The 20,896-nt window shown below is 43.0% G+C and overlaps 22 non-coding genes across 22 annotated transcripts; all 22 read left to right on the top strand.

Annotated features, from left to right (window-relative positions):
• Positions 1-775: 775 nt before the first annotated feature.
• On the top strand, positions 776-858 carry TRNAL-UAG (transfer RNA leucine (anticodon UAG)). Its single transcript has one exon. It is a non-coding gene; the product is annotated as a tRNA-Leu (tRNA).
• A 632-nt stretch (positions 859-1,490) lies between these two features.
• On the top strand, positions 1,491-1,573 carry TRNAL-CAG (transfer RNA leucine (anticodon CAG)). Its single transcript has one exon. It is a non-coding gene; the product is annotated as a tRNA-Leu (tRNA).
• Positions 1,574-1,762: 189 nt separating this feature from the next.
• Positions 1,763-1,845, top strand: TRNAL-AAG (transfer RNA leucine (anticodon AAG)). The gene has a single exon. It is a non-coding gene; the product is annotated as a tRNA-Leu (tRNA).
• Positions 1,846-2,871: 1,026 nt separating this feature from the next.
• TRNAL-UAG (transfer RNA leucine (anticodon UAG)) lies at positions 2,872-2,954 on the top strand. Its single transcript has one exon. It is a non-coding gene; the product is annotated as a tRNA-Leu (tRNA).
• Positions 2,955-3,586: 632 nt separating this feature from the next.
• Positions 3,587-3,669, top strand: TRNAL-CAG (transfer RNA leucine (anticodon CAG)). The gene has a single exon. It is a non-coding gene; the product is annotated as a tRNA-Leu (tRNA).
• A 1,300-nt stretch (positions 3,670-4,969) lies between these two features.
• Positions 4,970-5,052, top strand: TRNAL-UAG (transfer RNA leucine (anticodon UAG)). Its single transcript has one exon. It is a non-coding gene; the product is annotated as a tRNA-Leu (tRNA).
• Positions 5,053-5,684: 632 nt separating this feature from the next.
• TRNAL-CAG (transfer RNA leucine (anticodon CAG)) lies at positions 5,685-5,767 on the top strand. Its single transcript has one exon. It is a non-coding gene; the product is annotated as a tRNA-Leu (tRNA).
• Positions 5,768-5,956: 189 nt separating this feature from the next.
• On the top strand, positions 5,957-6,039 carry TRNAL-AAG (transfer RNA leucine (anticodon AAG)). Its single transcript has one exon. It is a non-coding gene; the product is annotated as a tRNA-Leu (tRNA).
• A 1,026-nt stretch (positions 6,040-7,065) lies between these two features.
• Positions 7,066-7,148, top strand: TRNAL-UAG (transfer RNA leucine (anticodon UAG)). The gene has a single exon. It is a non-coding gene; the product is annotated as a tRNA-Leu (tRNA).
• A 632-nt stretch (positions 7,149-7,780) lies between these two features.
• On the top strand, positions 7,781-7,863 carry TRNAL-CAG (transfer RNA leucine (anticodon CAG)). Its single transcript has one exon. It is a non-coding gene; the product is annotated as a tRNA-Leu (tRNA).
• Positions 7,864-8,052: 189 nt separating this feature from the next.
• On the top strand, positions 8,053-8,135 carry TRNAL-AAG (transfer RNA leucine (anticodon AAG)). The gene has a single exon. It is a non-coding gene; the product is annotated as a tRNA-Leu (tRNA).
• Positions 8,136-9,161: 1,026 nt separating this feature from the next.
• TRNAL-UAG (transfer RNA leucine (anticodon UAG)) lies at positions 9,162-9,244 on the top strand. The gene has a single exon. It is a non-coding gene; the product is annotated as a tRNA-Leu (tRNA).
• Positions 9,245-9,876: 632 nt separating this feature from the next.
• Positions 9,877-9,959, top strand: TRNAL-CAG (transfer RNA leucine (anticodon CAG)). The gene has a single exon. It is a non-coding gene; the product is annotated as a tRNA-Leu (tRNA).
• Positions 9,960-11,259: 1,300 nt separating this feature from the next.
• On the top strand, positions 11,260-11,342 carry TRNAL-UAG (transfer RNA leucine (anticodon UAG)). Its single transcript has one exon. It is a non-coding gene; the product is annotated as a tRNA-Leu (tRNA).
• A 632-nt stretch (positions 11,343-11,974) lies between these two features.
• TRNAL-CAG (transfer RNA leucine (anticodon CAG)) lies at positions 11,975-12,057 on the top strand. The gene has a single exon. It is a non-coding gene; the product is annotated as a tRNA-Leu (tRNA).
• Positions 12,058-14,072: 2,015 nt separating this feature from the next.
• Positions 14,073-14,155, top strand: TRNAL-CAG (transfer RNA leucine (anticodon CAG)). The gene has a single exon. It is a non-coding gene; the product is annotated as a tRNA-Leu (tRNA).
• A 189-nt stretch (positions 14,156-14,344) lies between these two features.
• TRNAL-AAG (transfer RNA leucine (anticodon AAG)) lies at positions 14,345-14,427 on the top strand. The gene has a single exon. It is a non-coding gene; the product is annotated as a tRNA-Leu (tRNA).
• Positions 14,428-15,453: 1,026 nt separating this feature from the next.
• Positions 15,454-15,536, top strand: TRNAL-UAG (transfer RNA leucine (anticodon UAG)). Its single transcript has one exon. It is a non-coding gene; the product is annotated as a tRNA-Leu (tRNA).
• A 632-nt stretch (positions 15,537-16,168) lies between these two features.
• Positions 16,169-16,251, top strand: TRNAL-CAG (transfer RNA leucine (anticodon CAG)). The gene has a single exon. It is a non-coding gene; the product is annotated as a tRNA-Leu (tRNA).
• Positions 16,252-18,264: 2,013 nt separating this feature from the next.
• On the top strand, positions 18,265-18,347 carry TRNAL-CAG (transfer RNA leucine (anticodon CAG)). The gene has a single exon. It is a non-coding gene; the product is annotated as a tRNA-Leu (tRNA).
• Positions 18,348-19,627: 1,280 nt separating this feature from the next.
• Positions 19,628-19,710, top strand: TRNAL-UAG (transfer RNA leucine (anticodon UAG)). Its single transcript has one exon. It is a non-coding gene; the product is annotated as a tRNA-Leu (tRNA).
• Positions 19,711-20,342: 632 nt separating this feature from the next.
• On the top strand, positions 20,343-20,425 carry TRNAL-CAG (transfer RNA leucine (anticodon CAG)). Its single transcript has one exon. It is a non-coding gene; the product is annotated as a tRNA-Leu (tRNA).
• The last annotated feature ends 471 nt before the right edge of the window (positions 20,426-20,896 follow it).

Here is a 20,896-nt window from a genome sequence, read left to right as displayed (position 1 = left end):
AAGTAGATTTTTAATTTTATGTAACCTCATTTTCTAATGATCCATTCAAGAGATGTTTCCACTATGAAATGAAGAGCAAGGGGAAAGAGCACAAATGATAGAGCCAGTGAGTGAGATGGGGTGTTGAGGAAGGAGAGAATGAAACAAAGACAGAGTGAGTGAACGGCAGGTAGGCATAGAAGAGGAGACTAGAAGTGAAGGTGACTTGCTTTTCCCTGCTCTTGACCTCCCACCCATCTCAAACCAATCACAAACATACCTTCTATGCAACGTTGGTATGCAGAACTTCACTCCTCAGCCAGTGAGGGTGAGTCCCAAGCCAGGGGCTAGAGAGCAAAAGAATGGATGTGCTCAGACGTTCCTTGCTAGGGACAGTTGATCTGAAACAAGGCCTGCTCTCTTGTTTCCAGCAAGGATCTAGAAATTCTGCATGAATCTGCAAGGCACATTGACAGCATAAATTTGCATAAACTGCCCCACCTTCTGCCTTCCTACTTCCTGAGCAGTAGTTGTTTGTGTATAAAGAGAGAGGTCGCAGGCAAGGTAATTTTGTGAGTAGGATACAGAACCCTAAATAGCTGGTGAGAGGTATAAGTTATTCTAAAAGCATAAAAACAGTACACCTGTGAAATGAAATGCTTTCATATGTGATCTTCTGTGTTTATTGTCCTGTGCAAAAAGTTGCACCTTGTGTTTGAAGGTTGAAATTATTTCAAGCTTGCATGGACGCAGAAATTTCTGAGTGACTTTTATACATTTCTTAGGACTCTTCACTGTCAGGATGGCTGAGTGGTCTAAGGCGCTGTGTTTAGGCCGCAGTCTCCTCTGGAGGCGTGGGTTCGAATCCCACTTCTGACATGACTTTTGGAGATATAATCTTCTTCATCAGGATAACATCTGATGGAAGTTGCATCTGTTCGTCTTCACCTGGGACGTTATTCCGTCCTCGTCTAGTCAAGAGAGCTTGGGTTTCTCATGTATTTCTGTTGTACAAAGTCTTGCTGATAAAGTGCAATCCTTACCAAATGAGCTTAGGACCCATGTAAGAGCTCATCTAGAAGAGTCATGCTCTTGTATTCCCTGGCCAGACAGGCCATGCAAATTTGGAAGAATGCCAAGCACCTGGTAGACAGCTGTACTCCAGCACACTTACAGCAATGTCCTCAGGGCTGTGATCAGGGGCTGCTTAGATTTGCGTATTCCACCCTATGTTGTGACATTGAGCTCCCTTGTTGAATTTGCTTTAGTCAGCCAAGATGTGGCTGTTGACTCAATTTCAAAGCAGCTTTGGGCCGTTCAAGTGGCTGGTGAATAGCACTTTCTCTCTGTACGCTTTAAAGGTCTAAAGAGTTCTTCATAGGTACTGCTCTGTATGGATTGTTCAAAGATCTGTTGGAAATGCTTATAATGGGATAAATAAATTGAGGGCATGCCTTTTCGGTACCAAACTTGCATGGCTGTCTGGCTTGTGGAAGGTGCTGCAAATGCAAGTCAGGATGGCCGAGTGGTCTAAGGCGCTGCGTTCAGGTCGCAGTCTCTTCTGGAGGCGTGGGTTCAAATCCCACTACTGACAAACCTGTGTTTAATCTTCTTTTTTCTTGAGGGAGAAAATCAGATCATTTCCCTCACATGGGCTTATATGGTTGTTTTTTTGGAAAAGTGCAGTGAGTTTTTTTCTTGCTATAGCCACTTATGGCCTAAGATGTGTGTTTTTTTTGTTCACACTATCTTTCTCACTATGTAGATGGACAAGCAACATGTGGTCAGGATGGCCGAGTGGTCTAAGGCGCTGCGTTAAGGCCGCAGTCTCTCCTGGAGGTGTGGGTTCGAATCCCACTTCTGACAAAACTTTAAGTCCATTTTGTCTCTGCGTTCCTTCAGAATCTCCGCTAAAAATTGGCAGTGCATATAATATCTGAATAAGTACCAAACTTCAGTTTCAACTGCAAATGAATTTGCACAATTCTGTCTTCAAGCTCTTATAATATTCTTCTAGCACTAGTGGTGTTTTATGTGTTTTTTGGGGGGTGCCTAAAAAATCCCTTTTATTGAAGAAATGGCTTACATTCAGTCTTGTGATATTTTTGGTTTCCAATAAGTAGATTTTTAATTTTATGTAACCTCATTTTCTAATGATCCATTCAAGAGATGTTTCCACTATGAAATGAAGAGCAAGGGGAAAGAGCACAAATGATAGAGCGAGTGAGTGAGATGGGGTGTTGAGGAAGGAGAGAATGAAACAAAGACAGAGTGAGTGAACGACAGGTAGGCATAGAAGAGGAGACTAGAAGTGAAAGTGACTTGCTTTTCCCTGCTCTTGACCTCCCACCCATCTCAAACCAATCACAAACATACCTTCTATGCAACGTTGGTATGCAGAACTTCACTCCTCAGCCAGTGAGGGTGAGTCCCAAGCCAGGGGCTAGAGAGCAAAAGAATGGATGTGCTCAGACGTTCCTTGCTAGGGACAGTTGATCTGAAACAAGGCCTGCTCTCTTGTTTCCAGCAAGGATCTAGAAATTCTGCATGAATGTGCAAGGCACATTGACAGCATAAATTTGCATAAACTGCCCCACCTTCTGCCTTCCTACTTCCTGAGCAGTAGTTGTTTGTGTATAAAGAGAGAGGTCGCAGGCAAGATAATTTTGTGAGTAGGATACAGAACCCTAAATAGCTGGTGAGAGGTATAAGTTATTCTAAAAGCATAAAAACAGTACACCTGTGAAATGAAATGCTTTCATATGTGATCTTCTGTGTTTATTGTCCTGTGCAAAAAGTTGCACCTTGTGTTTGAAGGTTGAAATTATTTCAAGCTCGCATGGACGCAGAAATTTATGAGTGACTTTTATACATTTCTTAGGACTCTTCACTGTCAGGATGGCCGAGTGGTCTAAGGCGCTGTGTTTAGACTGCAGTCTCCTCTGGAGGCGTGGGTTCGAATCCCACTTCTGAAATGACTTTTGGAGATATAATCTTCTTCATCAGGATAGCATCTGATGGAAGTTGCATCTGTTCGTCTTCACCTGGGACGTTATTCCGTCCTCGTCTAGTCAAGAGAGCTTGGGTTTCTCATATATTTCTGTTGTACAAAGTCTTGCTGATAAAGTGCAATCCTTACCAAATGAGCTTAGGACCCATGTAAGAGCTCATCTAGAAGAGTCATGCTCTTGTATTCCCTGACCAGACAGGCCATGCAAATTTGGAAGAATGCCAAGCACCTGGTAGACAGCTGTACTCCAGCACACTTACAGCAATGTCCTCAGGGCTGTGATCAGGGGCTGCTTAGATTTGCGTATTCCACCCTATGTTGTGACATTGAGCTCCCTTGTTGAATTTGCTTTAGTCAGCCAAGATGTGGCTGTTGACTCAATTTCAAAGCAGCTTTGGGCCGTTCAAGTGGCTGGTGAATAGCACTTTCTCTTTGTACGCTTTAAAGGTCTAAAGAGTTCTTCATAGGCACTGCTCTGTATGGATTGTTCAAAGATCTGTTGGAAATGCTTATAATGGGATAAATAAATTGAGGGCATGCCTTTTCGGTACCAAACTTGCATGGCTGTCTGGCTTGTGGAAGGTGCTGCAAATGCAAGTCAGGATGGCCGAGTGGTCTAAGGCGCTGCGTTCAGGTCGCAGTCTCTTCTGGAGGCGTGGGTTCAAATCCCACTTCTGACAAACCTGTGTTTAATCTTCTTTTTTCTTGAGGGAGAAAATCAGATCATTTCCCTCACATGGGCTTATATGGTTGTCTTTTTGGAAAAGTGCAGTGAGTTTTTTTCTTGCTATAGCCACTTATGGCCTAAGATGTGTGTTGTTTTTTGTTCACACTATCTTTCTCACTATGTAGATGGACAAGCAACATGCGGTCAGGATGGCCGAGTGGTCTAAGCTGCTGCGTTAAGGCCGCAGTCTCTCCTGGAGGCATGGGTTCGAATCCCACTTCTGACAAAACTTTAAGTCCATTTTGTCTCTGCGTTCCTTCAGAATCTCAGCTAAAAATTGGCAGTGCATAAAATATCTGAATAAGTACCAAACTTCAGTTTCAACTGCAAATGAATTTGCCCAATTCTGTCTTCAAGCTCTTATAATATTCTTCTAGCACTAGTGGTGTTTTATGTGTTTTTTGGGGGGTGCCTAAAAAAATCCCTTTTATTGAAGAAATGGCTTACATTCAGTCTTGTGATATTTTTGGTTTCCAATAAGTAGATTTTTAATTTTATGTAACCTCATTTTCTAATGATCCATTCAAGAGATGTTTCCACTATGAAATGAAGAGCAAGGGGAAAGAGCAAAAATGATAGAGCGAGTGAGTGAGATGGGGTGTTGAGGAAGGAGAAAATGAAACAAAGACAGAGTGAGTGAACGGCAGGTAGGCATAGAAGAGGAGACTAGAAGTGAAAGTGACTTGCTTTTCCCTGCTCTTGACCTCCCACCCATCTCAAACCAATCACAAACATACCTTCTATGCAACGTTGGTATGCAGAACTTCACTCCTCAGCCAGTGAGGGTGAGTCCCAAGCCAGGGGCTAGAGAGCAAAAGAATGGATGTGCTCAGACGTTCCTTGCTAGGGACAGTTGATCTGAAACAAGGCCTGCTCTCTTGTTTCCAGCAAGGATCTAGAAATTCTGCATGAATGTGCAAGGCACATTGACAGCATAAATTTGCATAAACTGCCCCACCTTCTGCCTTCCTACTTCCTGAGCAGTAGTTGTTTGTGTATAGAGAGAAAGGTCGCAGGCAAGGTAATTTTGTGAGTAGGATACAGAACCCTAAATAGCTGGTGAGAGGTATAAGTTATTCTAAAAGCATAAAAACAGTACACCTGTGAAATGAAATGCTTTCATATGTGATCTTCTGTGTTTATTGTCCTGTGCAAAAAGTTGCACCTTGTGTTTGAAGGTTGAAATTATTTCAAGCTTGCATGGACGCAGAAATTTCTGAGTGACTTTTATACATTTCTTAGGACTCTTCACTGTCAGGATGGCCGAGTGGTCTAAGGTGCTGTGTTTAGGCCGCAGTCTCTTCTGGAGGCGTGGGTTCGAATCCCACTTCTGAAATGACTTTTGGAGATATAATCTTCTTCATCAGGATAACATCTGATGGAAGTTGCTTCTGTTCGTCTTCACCTGGGACGGTATTCTGTCCTCGTCTAGTCAAGAGAGCTTGGGTTTCTCATATATTTCTGTTGTACAAAGTCTTGCTGATAAAGTGCAATCCTTACCAAATGAGCTTATGACCCATGTAAGAGCTCATCTAGAAGAGTCATTCTCTTGTATTCCCTGGCCAGACAGGCCATACAAATTTGGAAGAATGCCAAGCACCTGGTAGACAGCTGGACTCCAGCACACTTACAGCAATTTCCTCAGGGCAGTGATCAGGGGCTGCTTAGATTTGCGAATTCCACCCTATGTTGTGACATTGAGATCCCTTGTTGAATTTGCTTTAGTCAGCCAAGATGTGGCTATTGACTCAATTTCAAAGCAGCTTTGGGCCGTTCAAGTGGCTGGTGAATAGCACTTTCTCTTTGTACTCATTAAAGGTCTAAAGAGTTCTTCATAGGTACTGCTCTGTATGGATTGTTCAAAGATCTGTTGGAAATGCTTATAATGGGATAAATAAATTGAGGGCATGCCTTTTCGGTACCCCACTTGCATGGCTGTCTGGCTTGTGGAAGGTACTGCAAATGCAAGTCAGGATGGCCGAGTGGTCTAAGGCGCTGCGTTCAGGTCGCAGTCTCTTCTGGAGGCGTGGGTTCAAATCCCATTTCTGACAAACCTGTGTTTAATCTTCTTTTTTCTTGAGGGAGAAAATCAGATCATTTCCCTCACATGGGCTTATATGGTTGTCTTTTTGGAAAAGTGCAGTGAGTTTTTTTCTTGCTATAGCCACTCATGGCCTAAGATGTGTGTTTTTTTTGTTCACACTATCTTTCTCACTATGTAGAAGAACAAGCAACATGTGGTCAGGATGGCCGAGTGGTCTAAGGCGCTGCGTTAAGGCCGCAGTCTCTCCTGGAGGCGTGGGTTCGAATCCCACTTCTGACAAAACTTTAAGTCCATTTTGTCTCTGCGTTCCTTCAGAATCTCAGCCAAAAATTGGCAGTGCATATAATATCTGAATAAGTACCAAACTTCAGTTTCAACTGCAAATGAATTTGCCCAATTCTGTCTTCAAGCTCGTATAATATTCTTCTAGCACTAGTGGTGTTTTATGTGTTTTTTGGGGGGTGCCTAAAAAATCCCTTTTATTGAAGAAATGGCTTACATTCAGTCTTGTGATATTTTTGGTTTCCAATAAGTAGATTTTTAATTTTATGTAACCTCATTTTCTAATGATCCATTCAAGAGATGTTTCCACTATGAAATGAAGAGCAGGGGGAAAGAGCACAAATGATAGAGCGAGTGAGTGAGATGGGGTGTTGAGGAAGGAGAGAATGAAACAAAGACAGAGTGAGTGAACGGCAGGTAGGCATAGAAGAGGAGACTAGAAGTGAAAGTGACTTGCTTTTCCCTGCTCTTGACCTCCCACCCATCTCAAACCAATCACAAACATACCTTCTATGCAACGTTGGTATGCAGAACTTCACTCCTCAGCCAGTGAGGGTGAGTCCCAAGCCAGGGGCTAGAGAGCAAAAGAATGGATGTGCTCAGACGTTCCTTGCTAGGGACAGTTGATCTGAAACAAGGCCTGCTCTCTTGTTTCCAGCAAGGATCTAGAAATTCTGCATGAATCTGCAAGGCACATTGACAGCATAAATTTGCATAAACTGCCCCACCTTCTGCCTTCCTACTTCCTGAGCAGTAGTTGTTTGTGTATAAAGAGAGAGGTCGCAGGCAAGGTAATTTTGTGAGTAGGATACAGAACCCTAAATAGCTGGTGAGAGGTATAAGTTATTCTAAAAGCATAAAAACAGTACACCTGTGAAATGAAATGCTTTCATATGTGATCTTCTGTGTTTATTGTCCTGTGCAAAAAGTTGCACCTTGTGTTTGAAGGTTGAAATTATTTCAAGCTTGCATGGACGCAGAAATTTCTGAGTGACTTTTATACATTTCTTAGGACTCTTCACTGTCAGGATGGCCGAGTGGTCTAAGGCGCTGTGTTTAGGCCGCAGTCTCCTCTGGAGGCGTGGGTTCGAATCCCACTTCTGACATGACTTTTGGAGATATAATCTTCTTCATCAGGATAACATCTGATGGAAGTTGCATCTGTTCGTCTTCACCTGGGACGTTATTCCGTCCTCGTCTAGTCAAGAGAGCTTGGGTTTCTCATGTATTTCTGTTGTACAAAGTCTTGCTGATAAAGTGCAATCCTTACCAAATGAGCTTAGGACCCATGTAAGAGCTCATCTAGAAGAGTCATGCTCTTGTATTCCCTGGCCAGACAGGCCATGCAAATTTGGAAGAATGCCAAGCACCTGGTAGACAGCTGTACTCCAGCACACTTACAGCAATGTCCTCAGGGCTGTGATCAGGGGCTGCTTAGATTTGCGTATTCCACCCTATGTTGTGACATTGAGCTCCCTTGTTGAATTTGCTTTAGTCAGCCAAGATGTGGCTGTTGACTCAATTTCAAAGCAGCTTTGGGCCGTTCAAGTGGCTGGTGAATAGCACTTTCTCTCTGTACGCTTTAAAGGTCTAAAGAGTTCTTCATAGGTACTGCTCTGTATGGATTGTTCAAAGATCTGTTGGAAATGCTTATAATGGGATAAATAAATTGAGGGCATGCCTTTTCGGTACCAAACTTGCATGGCTGTCTGGCTTGTGGAAGGTGCTGCAAATGCAAGTCAGGATGGCCGAGTGGTCTAAGGCGCTGCGTTCAGGTCGCAGTCTCTTCTGGAGGCGTGGGTTCAAATCCCACTACTGACAAACCTGTGTTTAATCTTCTTTTTTCTTGAGGGAGAAAATCAGATCATTTCCCTCACATGGGCTTATATGGTTGTTTTTTTGGAAAAGTGCAGTGAGTTTTTTTCTTGCTATAGCCACTTATGGCCTAAGATGTGTGTTTTTTTTGTTCACACTATCTTTCTCACTATGTAGATGGACAAGCAACATGTGGTCAGGATGGCCGAGTGGTCTAAGGCGCTGCGTTAAGGCCGCAGTCTCTCCTGGAGGTGTGGGTTCGAATCCCACTTCTGACAAAACTTTAAGTCCATTTTGTCTCTGCGTTCCTTCAGAATCTCCGCTAAAAATTGGCAGTGCATATAATATCTGAATAAGTACCAAACTTCAGTTTCAACTGCAAATGAATTTGCACAATTCTGTCTTCAAGCTCTTATAATATTCTTCTAGCACTAGTGGTGTTTTATGTGTTTTTTGGGGGGTGCCTAAAAAATCCCTTTTATTGAAGAAATGGCTTACATTCAGTCTTGTGATATTTTTGGTTTCCAATAAGTAGATTTTTAATTTTATGTAACCTCATTTTCTAATGATCCATTCAAGAGATGTTTCCACTATGAAATGAAGAGCAAGGGGAAAGAGCACAAATGATAGAGCCAGTGAGTGAGATGGGGTGTTGAGGAAGGAGAGAATGAAACAAAGACAGAGTGAGTGAACGGCAGGTAGGCATAGAAGAGGAGACTAGAAGTGAAAGTGACTTGCTTTTCCCTGCTCTTGACCTCCCACCCATCTCAAACCAATCACAAACATACCTTCTATGCAACGTTGGTATGCAGAACTTCACTCCTCAGCCAGTGAGGGTGAGTCCCAAGCCAGGGGCTAGAGAGCAAAAGAATGGATGTGCTCAGACGTTCCTTGCTAGGGACAGTTGATCTGAAACAAGGCCTGCTCTCTTGTTTCCAGCAAGGATCTAGAAATTCTGCATGAATGTGCAAGGCACATTGACAGCATAAATTTGCATAAACTGCCCCACCTTCTGCCTTCCTACTTCCTGAGCAGTAGTTGTTTGTGTATAAAGAGAGAGGTCGCAGGCAAGATAATTTTGTGAGTAGGATACAGAACCCTAAATAGCTGGTGAGAGGTATAAGTTATTCTAAAAGCATAAAAACAGTACACCTGTGAAATGAAATGCTTTCATATGTGATCTTCTGTGTTTATTGTCCTGTGCAAAAAGTTGCACCTTGTGTTTGAAGGTTGAAATTATTTCAAGCTTGCATGGACGCAGAAATTTATGAGTGACTTTTATACATTTCTTAGGACTCTTCACTGTCAGGATGGCCGAGTGGTCTAAGGCGCTGTGTTTAGGCTGCAGTCTCCTCTGGAGGCGTGGGTTCGAATCCCACTTCTGAAATGACTTTTGGAGATATAATCTTCTTCATCAGGATAACATCTGATGGAAGTTGCATCTGTTCGTCTTCACCTGGGACGTTATTCCGTCCTCGTCTAGTCAAGAGAGCTTGGGTTTCTCATATATTTCTGTTGTACAAAGTCTTGCTGATAAAGTGCAATCCTTACCAAATGAGCTTAGGACCCATGTAAGAGCTCATCTAGAAGAGTCATGCTCTTGTATTCCCTGACCAGACAGGCCATGCAAATTTGGAAGAATGCCAAGCACCTGGTAGACAGCTGTACTCCAGCACACTTACAGCAATGTCCTCAGGGCTGTGATCAGGGGCTGCTTAGATTTGCGTATTCCACCCTATGTTGTGACATTGAGCTCCCTTGTTGAATTTGCTTTAGTCAGCCAAGATGTGGCTGTTGACTCAATTTCAAAGCAGCTTTGGGCCGTTCAAGTGGCTGGTGAATAGCACTTTCTCTTTGTACGCTTTAAAGGTCTAAAGAGTTCTTCATAGGCACTGCTCTGTATGGATTGTTCAAAGATCTGTTGGAAATGCTTATAATGGGATAAATAAATTGAGGGCATGCCTTTTCGGTACCAAACTTGCATGGCTGTCTGGCTTGTGGAAGGTGCTGCAAATGCAAGTCAGGATGGCCGAGTGGTCTAAGGCGCTGCGTTCAGGTCGCAGTCTCTTCTGGAGGCGTGGGTTCAAATCCCACTTCTGACAAACCTGTGTTTAATCTTCTTTTTTCTTGAGGGAGAAAATCAGATCATTTCCCTCACATGGGCTTATATGGTTGTCTTTTTGGAAAAGTGCAGTGAGTTTTTTTCTTGCTATAGCCACTTATGGCCTAAGATGTGTGTTGTTTTTTGTTCACACTATCTTTCTCACTATGTAGATGGACAAGCAACATGTGGTCAGGATGGCCGAGTGGTCTAAGCTGCTGCGTTAAGGCCGCAGTCTCTCCTGGAGGCATGGGTTCGAATCCCACTTCTGACAAAACTTTAAGTCCATTTTGTCTCTGCGTTCCTTCAGAATCTCAGCTAAAAATTGGCAGTGCATAAAATATCTGAATAAGTACCAAACTTCAGTTTCAACTGCAAATGAATTTGCCCAATTCTGTCTTCAAGCTCTTATAATATTCTTCTAGCACTAGTGGTGTTTTATGTGTTTTTTGGGGGGTGCCTAAAAAAATCCCTTTTATTGAAGAAATGGCTTACATTCAGTCTTGTGATATTTTTGGTTTCCAATAAGTAGATTTTTAATTTTATGTAACCTCATTTTCTAATGATCCATTCAAGAGATGTTTCCACTATGAAATGAAGAGCAAGGGGAAAGAGCAAAAATGATAGAGCGAGTGAGTGAGATGGGGTGTTGAGGAAGGAGAAAATGAAACAAAGACAGAGTGAGTGAACGGCAGGTAGGCATAGAAGAGGAGACTAGAAGTGAAAGTGACTTGCTTTTCCCTGCTCTTGACCTCCCACCCATCTCAAACCAATCACAAACATACCTTCTATGCAACGTTGGTATGCAGAACTTCACTCCTCAGCCAGTGAGGGTGAGTCCCAAGCCAGGGGCTAGAGAGCAAAAGAATGGATGTGCTCAGACGTTCCTTGCTAGGGACAGTTGATCTGAAACAAGGCCTGCTCTCTTGTTTCCAGCAAGGATCTAGAAATTCTGCATGAATGTGCAAGGCACATTGACAGCATAAATTTGCATAAACTGCCCCACCTTCTGCCTTCCTACTTCCTGAGCAGTAGTTGTTTGTGTATAGAGAGAAAGGTCGCAGGCAAGGTAATTTTGTGAGTAGGATACAGAACCCTAAATAGCTGGTGAGAGGTATAAGTTATTCTAAAAGCATAAAAACAGTACACCTGTGAAATGAAATGCTTTCATATGTGATCTTCTGTGTTTATTGTCCTGTGCAAAAAGTTGCACCTTGTGTTTGAAGGTTGAAATTATTTCAAGCTTGCATGGACGCAGAAATTTCTGAGTGACTTTTATACATTTCTTAGGACTCTTCACTGTCAGGATGGCCGAGTGGTCTAAGGTGCTGTGTTTAGGCCGCAGTCTCTTCTGGAGGCGTGGGTTCGAATCCCACTTCTGAAATGACTTTTGGAGATATAATCTTCTTCATCAGGATAACATCTGATGGAAGTTGCTTCTGTTCGTCTTCACCTGGGACGTTATTCTGTCCTCGTCTAGTCAAGAGAGCTTGGGTTTCTCATATATTTCTGTTGTACAAAGTCTTGCTGATAAAGTGCAATCCTTACCAAATGAGCTTATGACCCATGTAAGAGCTCATCTAGAAGAGTCATTCTCTTGTATTCCCTGGCCAGACAGGCCATACAAATTTGGAAGAATGCCAAGCACCTGGTAGACAGCTGGACTCCAGCACACTTACAGCAATTTCCTCAGGGCAGTGATCAGGGGCTGCTTAGATTTGCGAATTCCACCCTATGTTGTGACATTGAGATCCCTTGTTGAATTTGCTTTAGTCAGCCAAGATGTGGCTATTGACTCAATTTCAAAGCAGCTTTGGGCCGTTCAAGTGGCTGGTGAATAGCACTTTCTCTTTGTACGCTTTAAAGGTCTAAAGAGTTCTTCATAGGAACTGCTCTGTATGGATTGTTCAAAGATCTGTTGGAAATGCTTATAATGGGATAAATAAATTGAGGGCATGCCTTTTCGGTACCAAACTTGCATGGCTGTCTGGCTTGTGGAAGGTGCTGCAATTGCAAGTCAGGATGGCCGAGTGGTCTAAGGCGCTGCGTTCAGGTCGCATTCTCTTCTGGAGGCGTGGGTTCAAATCCCACTTCTGACAAACCTGTGTTTAATCTTCTTTTTTCTTGAGGGAGAAAATCAGATCATTTCCCTCACATGGGCTTATATGGTTGTCTTTTTGGAAAAGTGCAGTGAGTTTTTTTCTTGCTATAGCCACTTATGGCCTAAGATGTGTGTATTTTTTTGTTCACACTATCTTTCTCACTATGTAGATGGACAAGCAACATGTGGTCAGGATGGCCGAGTGGTCTAAGCCACTGCGTTAAGGCCGCAGTCTCTCCTGGAGGCATGGGTTCGAATCCCACTTCTGACAAAACTTTAAGTCCATTTTGTCTCTGCGTTCCTTCAGAATCTCAGCTAAAAATTGGCAGTGCATAAAATATCTGAATAAGTACCAAACTTCAGTTTCAACTGCAAATGAATTTGCCCAATTCTGTCTTCAAGCTCTTATAATATTCTTCTAGTACTAGTGGTGTTTTATGTGTTTTTTGGGGGGTGCCTAAAAAAATCCCTTTTATTGAAGAAATGGCTTACATTCAGTCTTGTGATATTTTTGGTTTCCAATAAGTAGATTTTTAATTTTATGTAACCTCATTTTCTAATGATCCATTCAAGAGATGTTTCCACTATGAAATGAAGAGCAAGGGGAAAGAGCAAAAATGATAGAGCGAGTGAGTGAGATGGGGTGTTGAGGAAGGAGAAAATGAAACAAAGACAGAGTGAGTGAACGGCAGGTAGGCATAGAAGAGGAGACTAGAAGTGAAAGTGACTTGCTTTTCCCTGCTCTTGACCTCCCACCCATCTCAAACCAATCACAAACATACCTTCTATGCAACGTTGGTATGCAGAACTTCACTCCTCAGCCAGTGAGGGTGAGTCCCAAGCCAGGGGCTAGAGAGCAAAAGAATGGATGTGCTCAGACGTTCCTTGCTAGGGACAGTTGATCTGAAACAAGGCCTGCTCTCTTGTTTCCAGCAAGGATCTAGAAATTCTGCATGAATGTGCAAGGCACATTGACAGCATAAATTAGCATAAACTGCCCCACCTTCTGCCTTCCTACTTCCTGAGCAGTAGTTGTTTGTGTATAGAGAGAAAGGTCGCAGGCAAGGTAATTTTGTGAGTAGGATACAGAACCCTAAATAGCTGGTGAGAGGTATAAGTTATTCTAAAAGCATAAAAACAGTACACCTGTGAAATGAAATGCTTTCATATGTGATCTTCTGTGTTTATTGTCCTGTGCAAAAAGTTGCACCTTGTGTTTGAAGGTTGAAATTATTTCAAGCTTGCATGGACGCAGAAATTTCTGAGTGACTTTTATACATTTCTTAGGACTCTTCACTGTCAGGATGGCCGAGTGGTCTAATGCGCTGTGTTTAGGCCGCAGTCTCCTCTGGAGGCGTGGGTTCGAATCCCACTTCTGAAATGACTTTTGGAGATATAATCTTCTTCATCAGGATAACATCTGATGGAAGTTGCTTCTGTTCGTCTTCACCTGGGACGTTATTCTGTCTTCGTCTAGTCAAGAGAGCTTGGGTTTCTCATATATTTCTGTTGTACAAAGTCTTGCTGATAAAGTGCAATCCTTACCAAATGAGCTTATGACCCATGTAAGAGCTCATCTAGAAGAGTCATTCTCTTGTATTCCCTGGCCAGACAGGCCATACAAATTTGGAAGAATGTCAAGCACCTGGTAGACAGCTGGACTCCAGCACACTTACAGCAATTTCCTCAGGGCAGTGATCAGGGGCTGCTTAGATTTGCGAATTCCACCCTATGTTGTGACATTGAGATCCCTTGTTGAATTTGCTTTAGTCAGCCAAGATGTGGCTATTGACTCAATTTCAAAGCAGCTTTGGGCCGTTCAAGTGGCTGGTGAATAGCACTTTCTCTTTGTACTCATTAAAGGTCTAAAGAGTTCTTCATAGGTACTGCTCTGTATGGATTGTTCAAAGATCTGTTGGAAATGCTTATAATGGGATAAATAAATTGAGGGCATGCCTTTTCGGTACCCCACTTGCATGGCTGTCTGGCTTGTGGAAGGTATTGCAAATGCAAGTCAGGATGGCCGAGTGGTCTAAGGCGCTGCGTTCAGGTCGCAGTCTCTTCTGGAGGCGTGGGTTCAAATCCCACTTCTGACAAACCTGTGTTTAATCTTCTTTTTTCTTGAGGGAGAAAATCAGATCATTTCCCTCACATGGGCTTATATGGTTGTCTTTTTGGAAAAGTGCAGTGAGTTTTTTTCTTGCTATAGCCACTCATGGCCTAAGATGTGTGTTTTTTTTGTTCACACTATCTTTCTCACTATGTAGATGAACAAGCAACATGTGGTCAGGATGGCCGAGTGGTCTAAGGCGCTGCGTTAAGGCCGCAGTCTCTCCTGGAGGCGTGGGTTCGAATCCCACTTCTGACAAAACTTTAAGTCCATTTTGTCTCTGCGTTCCTTCAGAATCTCAGCCAAAAATTGGCAGTGCATATAATATCTGAATAAGTACCAAACTTCAGTTTCAACTGCAAATGAATTTGCCCAATTCTGTCTTCAAGCTCGTATAATATTCTTCTAGCACTAGTGGTGTTTTATGTGTTTTTTGGGGGGTGCCTAAAAAATCCCTTTTATTGAAGAAATGGCTTACATTCAGTCTTGTGATATTTTTGGTTTCCAATAAGTAGATTTTTAATTTTATGTAACCTCATTTTCTAATGATCCATTCAAGAGATGTTTCCACTATGAAATGAAGAGCAAGGGGAAAGAGCACAAATGATAGAGCGAGTGAGTGAGATGGGGTGTTGAAGAAGGAGAGAATGAAACAAAGACAGAGTGAGTGAACGGCAGGTAGGCATAGAAGAGGAGACTAGAAGTGAAAGTGACTTGCTTTTCCCTGCTCTTGACCTCCCACCCATCTCAAACCAATCACAAACATACCTTCTATGCAACGTTGGTATGCAGAACTTCACTCCTCAGCCAGTGAGGGTGAGTCCCAAGCCAGGGGCTAGAGAGCAAAAGAATGGATGTGCTCAGACGTTCCTTGCTAGGGACAGTTGATCTGAAACAAGGCCTGCTCTCTTGTTTCCAGCAAGGATCTAGAAATTCTGCATGAATGTGCAAGGCACATTGACAGCATAAATTTGCATAAACTGCCCCACCTTCTGCCTTCCTACTTCCTGAGCAGTAGTTGTTTGTGTATAAAGAGAGAGGTCGCAGGCAAGATAATTTTGTGAGTAGGATACAGAACCCTAAATAGCTGGTGAGAGGTATAAGTTATTCTAAAAGCATAAAAACAGTACACCTGTGAAATGAAATGCTTTCATATGTGATCTTCTGTGTTTATTGTCCTGTGCAAAAAGTTGCACCTTGTGTTTGAAGGTTGAAATTATTTCAAGCTTGCATGGACGCAGAAATTTATGAGTGACTTTTATACATTTCTTAGGACTCTTCACTGTCAGGATGGCCGAGTGGTCTAAGGCGCTGTGTTTAGGCTGCAGTCTCCTCTGGAGGCGTGGGTTCGAATCCCACTTCTGAAATGACTTTTGGAGATATAATCTTCTTCATCAGGATAACATCTGATGGAAGTTGCATCTGTTCGTCTTCACCTGGGACGTTATTCCGTCCTCGTCTAGTCAAGAGAGCTTGGGTTTCTCATATATTTCTGTTGTACAAAGTCTTGCTGATAAAGTGCAATCCTTACCAAATGAGCTTAGGACCCATGTAAGAGCTCATCTAGAAGAGTCATGCTCTTGTATTCCCTGGCCAGACAGGCCATGCAAATTTGGAAGAATGCCAAGCACCTGGTAGACAGCTGTACTCCAGCACACTTACAGCAATGTCCTCAGGGCTGTGATCAGGGGCTGCTTAGATTTGCGTATTCCACCCTATGTTGTGACATTGAGCTCCCTTGTTGAATTTGCTTTAGTCAGCCAAGATGTGGCTGTTGACTCAATTTCAAAGCAGCTTTGGGCCGTTCAAGTGGCTGGTGAATAGCACTTTCTCTTTGTACGCTTTAAAGGTCTAAAGAGTTCTTCATAGGTACTGCTCTGTATGGATTGTTCAAAGATCTGTTGGAAATGCTTATAATGGGATAAATAAATTGAGGGCATGCCTTTTCGGTACCAAACTTGCATGGCTGTCTGGCTTGTGGAAGGTGCTGCAAATGCAAGTCAGGATGGCCGAGTGGTCTAAGGCGCTGCGTTCAGGTCGCAGTCTCTTCTGGAGGCGTGGGTTCAAATCCCACTTCTGACAAACCTGTGTTTAATCTTCTTTTTTCTTGAGGGAGAAAATCAGATCATTTCCCTCACATGGGCTTATATGGTTGTCTTTTTGGAAAAGTGCAGTGAGTTTTTTTCTTGCTATAGCCATTCATGGCCTAAGATGTGTGTATTTTTTTGTTCACACTATCTTTCTCACTATGTAGATGGACAAGCAACATGTGGTCAGGATGGCCGAGTGGTCTAAGCGCTGCGTTAAGGCCGCAGTCTCTCCTGGAGGCATGGGTTCGAATCCCACTTCTGACAAAACTTTAAGTCCATTTTGTCTCTGCGTTCCTTCAGAATCTCAGCTAAAAATTGGCAGTGCATAAAATATCTGAATAAGTACCAAACTTCAGTTTCAACTGCAAATGAATTTGCCCAATTCTGTCTTCAAGCTCTTATAATATTCTTCTAGCACTAGTGGTGTTTTATGTGTTTTTTGGGGGGTGCCTAAAAAATCCCTTTTATTGAAGAAATGGCTTACATTCAGTCTTGTGATATTTTTGGTTTCCAATAAGTAGATTTTTAATTTTATGTAACCTCATTTTCTAATGATCCATTCAAGAGATGTTTCCACTATGAAATGAAGAGCAAGGGGAAAGAGCAAAAATGATAGAGCGAGTGAGTGAGATGGGGTGTTGAGGAAGGAGAAAATGAAACAAAGACAGAGTGAGTGAACGGCAGGTAGGCATAGAAGAGGAGACTAGAAGTGAAAGTGACTTGCTTTTCCCTGCTCTTGACCTCCCACCCATCTCAAACCAATCACAAACATACCTTCTATGCAACGTTGGTATGCAGAACTTCACTCCTCAGCCAGTGAGGGTGAGTCCCAAGCCAGGGGCTAGAGAGCAAAAGAATGGATGTGCTCAGACGTTCCTTGCTAGGGACAGTTGATCTGAAACAAGGCCTGCTCTCTTGTTTCCAGCAAGGATCTAGAAATTCTGCATGAATGTGCAAGGCACATTGACAGCATAAATTAGCATAAACTGCCCCACCTTCTGCCTTCCTACTTCCTGAGCAGTAGTTGTTTGTGTATAGAGAGAAAGGTCGCAGGCAAGGTAATTTTGTGAGTAGGATACAGAACCCTAAATAGCTGGTGAGAGGTATAAGTTATTCTAAAAGCATAAAAACAGTACACCTGTGAAATGAAATGCTTTCATATGTGATCTTCTGTGTTTATTGTCCTGTGCAAAAAGTTGCACCTTGTGTTTGAAGGTTGAAATTATTTCAAGCTTGCATGGACGCAGAAATTTCGGAGTGACTTTTATACATTTCTTAGGACTCTTCACTGTCAGGATGGCCGAGTGGTCTAATGCGCTGTGTTTAGGCCGCAGTCTCTTCTGGAGGCGTGGGTTCGAATCCCACTTCTGAAATGACTTTTGGAGATATAATCTTCTTCATCAGGATAACATCTGATGGAAGTTGCTTCTGTTCGTCTTCACCTGGGACGTTATTCTGTCTTCGTCTAGTCAAGAGAGCTTGGGTTTCTCATATATTTCTGTTGTACAAAGTCTTGCTGATAAAGTGCAATCCTTACCAAATGAGCTTATGACCCATGTAAGAGCTCATCTAGAAGAGTCATTCTCTTGTATTCCCTGGCCAGACAGGCCATACAAATTTGGAAGAATGCCAAGCACCTGGTAGACAGCTGGACTCCAGCACACTTACAGCAATTTCCTCAGGGCAGTGATCAGGGGCTGCTTAGATTTGCGAATTCCACCCTATGTTGTGACATTGAGATCCCTTGTTGAATTTGCTTTAGTCAGCCAAGATGTGGCTATTGACTCAATTTCAAAGCAGCTTTGGGCCGTTCAAGTGGCTGGTGAATAGCACTTTCTCTTTGTACTCATTAAAGGTCTAAAGAGTTCTTCATAGGTACTGCTCTGTATGGATTGTTCAAAGATCTGTTGGAAATGCTTATAATGGGATAAATAAATTGAGGGCATGCCTTTTCGGTACCCCACTTGCATGGCTGTCTGGCTTGTGGAAGGTATTGTAAATGCAAGTCAGGATGGCCGAGTGGTCTAAGGCGCTGCGTTCAGGTCGCAGTCTCTTCTGGAGGCGTGGGTTCAAATCCCACTTCTGACAAACCTGTGTTTAATCTTCTTTTTTCTTCAGGGAGAAAATCAGATCATTTCCCTCACATGGGCTTACATGGTTGTCTTTTTGGAAAAGTGCAGTGAGTTTTTTTCTTGCTATAGCCACTCATGGCCTAAGATGTGTGTTTTTTTTGTTCACACTATCTTTCTCACTATGTAGATGAACAAGCAACATGTGGTCAGGATGGCCGAGTGGTCTAAGGCGCTGCGTGGGAGGCGTGGGTTCGAATCCCACTTCTGACAAAACTTTAAGTCCATTTTGTCTCTGCGTTCCTTCAGAATCTCAGCCAAAAATTGGCAGTGCATATAATATCTGAATAAGTACCAAACTTCAGTTTCAACTGCAAATGAATTTGCCCAATTCTGTCTTCAAGCTCGTATAATATTCTTCTAGCACTAGTGGTGTTTTATGTGTTTTTTGGGGGGTGCCTAAAAAATCCCTTTTATTGAAGAAATGGCTTACATTCAGTCTTGTGATATTTTTGGTTTCCAATAAGTAGATTTTTAATTTTATGTAACCTCATTTTCTAATGATCCATTCAAGAGATGTTTCCACTATGAAATGAAGAGCAAGGGGAAAGAGCACAAATGATAGAGCGAGTGAGTGAGATGGGGTGTTGTGGAAGGAGAGAATGAAACAAAGACAGAGTGAGTGAACGGCAGGTAGGCATAGAAGAGGAGACTAGAAGTGAAAGTGACTTGCTTTTCCCTGCTCTTGACCTCCCACCCATCTCAAACCAATCACAAACATACCTTCTATGCAACGTTGGTATGCAGAACTTCACTCCTCAGCCAGTGAGGGTGAGTCCCAAGCCAGGGGCTAGAGAGCAAAAGAATGGATGTGCTCAGACGTTCCTTGCTAGGGACAGTTGATCTGAAACAAGGCCTGCTCTCTTGTTTCCAGCAAGGATCTAGAAATTCTGCATGAGTGTGCAAGGCACATTGACAGCATAAATTTGCATAAACTGCCCCACCTTCTGCCTTCCTACTTCCTGAGCAGTAGTTGTTTGTGTATAAAGAGAGAGGTCGCAGGCAAGATAATTTTGTGAGTAGGATACAGAACCCTAAATAGCTGGTGAGAGGTATAAGTTATTCTAAAAGCATAAAAACAGTACACCTGTGAAATGAAATGCTTTCATATGTGATCTTCTGTGTTTATTGTCCTGTGCAAAAAGTTGCACCTTGTGTTTGAAGGTTGAAATTATTTCAAGCTTGCATGGACGCAGAAATTTATGAGTGACTTTTATACATTTCTTAGGACTCTTCACTGTCAGGATGGCCGAGTGGTCTAAGGCGCTGTGTTTAGGCTGCAGTCTCCTCTGGAGGCGTGGGTTCGAATCCCACTTCTGAAATGACTTTTGGAGATATAATCTTCTTCATCAGGATAACATCTGATGGAAGTTGCATCTGTTCGTCTTCACCTGGGACGTTATTCCGTCCTCGTCTAGTCAAGAGAGCTTGGGTTTCTCATATATTTCTGTTGTACAAAGTCTTGCTGATAAAGTGCAATCCTTACCAAATGAGCTTAGGACCCATGTAAGAGCTCATCTAGAAGAGTCATGCTCTTGTATTCCCTGGCCAGACAGGCCATGCAAATTTGGAAGAATGCCAAGCACCTGGTAGACAGCTGTACTCCAGCACACTTACAGCAATGTCCTCAGGGCTGTGATCAGGGGCTGCTTAGATTTGCGTATTCCACCCTATGTTGTGACATTGAGCTCCCTTGTTGAATTTGCTTTAGTCAGCCAAGATGTGGCTGTTGACTCAATTTCAAAGCAGCTTTGGGCCGTTCAAGTGGCTGGTGAATAGCACTTTCTCTTTGTACGCTTTAAAGGTCTAAAGAGTTCTTCATAGGTACTGCTCTGTATGGATTGTTCAAAGATCTGTTGGAAATGCTTATAATGGGATAAATAAATTGAGGGCATGCCTTTTCGGTACCAAACTTGCATGGCTGTCTGGCTTGTGGAAGGTGCTGCAAATGCAAGGCAGGATGGCCGAGTGGTCTAAGGCGCTGCGTTCAGGTCGCAGTCTCTTCTGGAGGCGTGGGTTCAAATCCCACTTCTGACAAACCTGTGTTTAATCTTCTTTTTTCTTGAGGGAGAAAATCAGATCATTTCCCTCACATGGGCTTATATGGTTGTCTTTTTGGAAAAGTGCAGTGAGTTTTTTTCTTGCTATAGCCACTTATGGCCTAAGACAGGGGTGCCCAAACCTGTCCTGGCGGGCGTATCCATGCCAGATTTTTGGGATATCCCCATCTGGGGATCACGGTTCGATCCCCGGCACCGGAATCTGGAGATTTTTTTATTTAAGGTTTTTGTAGAGCGCGTAGTAACCCTCGAGCATCCCAGAGATCAGGGTTCGATCCCCGTCACCGGCCGCAGATTAGCCCAGCACCATGTGACTCTGGGCAATAGCTTGCTTAATCTTCCCGACGGCCCCTAGCGCCTAGAGACCCTTACGGGTGATTGTGCGCCTTATAAATGTGGATTATTATTATTATTATTATTATTTGGGCCGATTCCGATCCGGTTCGTA

This window comes from Lissotriton helveticus, chromosome 8 (assembly GCF_964261635.1).
Source record: "Lissotriton helveticus chromosome 8, aLisHel1.1, whole genome shotgun sequence".
Classification (NCBI taxonomy): Eukaryota; Metazoa; Chordata; class Amphibia; order Caudata; family Salamandridae; genus Lissotriton; species Lissotriton helveticus.
Note: the sequence above shows the minus strand (reverse complement) of the source record. Positions and strands in the feature narration are given on the sequence as shown.